This window comes from Myotis brandtii, unplaced genomic scaffold (assembly GCF_000412655.1).
Source record: "Myotis brandtii unplaced genomic scaffold, ASM41265v1 scaffold182, whole genome shotgun sequence".
Lineage (NCBI taxonomy): Eukaryota > Metazoa > Chordata > Mammalia > Chiroptera > Vespertilionidae > Myotis > Myotis brandtii.
Window position 1 is genome coordinate 3,878,107 of NW_005356751.1, and position 1,071 is coordinate 3,879,177.

Consider the following 1,071-nt stretch of genomic DNA (forward strand, 5'->3'; position numbering starts at 1 on the left):
GAGGTTTTCTTGTTTCTTCTGGCCTGTGATTTCCACATGCTCCCAGTGTTTCAGCAGCTTCCTCTTCCCCATTCCTGAAAGAACCTGCGTTTCCCTCCCCGGGCTTCCTTCCTGGCTTCCTGTGTTGCTAAGCCTCTTGCAGTTGTCATCACGTCTTCAGCAAGCAGTTGATAGGTACAGGAAGTTGCACCAGACGGGAGATGAAACCAGCAATCAATAAAAAAGGACTATGTTTCTAAGAAAAATGCATCACTGGCTTCCCGCAGGAGTTGTGTACCATATGTCCTAATATCCGTGGAACAATGCATCTCGTTTTTAGCTCTTCTGCCTGGCTTTCCTGAACATCTCAGCAAGAAAGAAAACGGACCTTTTAACCTGCTGCTGCCCAGCTTACCGGTGACTGATAGTAAACGATGGCCTCGCCTTTTAACCCTTTCATCAGAGATGGCAACAGAGACTCTCTCCCTCCAGCCTGCTTTCTCCTGGCTACTAGCTTTAGTATATTTATGGTGCATGAGTCACCAAGCTGCCGCCTGATTGGATAAAAACCAAGCACCCCTGAGACCATCAGTCAATTACAGCTATTCTCAGCTCCATTCACAGATTTATTAGCTTGCACACACAGAGAAATTCATTCAGCAAAGTTCATTCATAAAAATTTCAACACTCTGCGTACCATCCCGCACATCTCAGCCTTCCGCCGCCGCCGCCGCGGCGCTCCCGAAAGAAGCTCTGAGAGGGACGGATGCTCTGGGCCAGGGCGGGCCGGCGGGAGGGGATGCGAGGAACTCGGAGGGACCACAAGTCCCTGAAATAATGCCGAGCAGCTCCGGTCACTAGTTCTCCTGGCTTGTGGCCCAGACGGAATGCAAGACAAGATCTTCCAAGAGAGGGCAGCCATTAGAATCAAGAAACTCGGGCAGAAAGCCCTTTGGCTCCTATAGACCTTTGCTTTTTTCTTTTGCTTTTTTAAATGGACAATCACTGGAACAAAGGGTTAATAGGCCAGTCATTGCCCCGCCCTGTGGGAGCCGGAGGGAGCAGGTTTGAAAGTTCCTGTGTGCCGCGGGG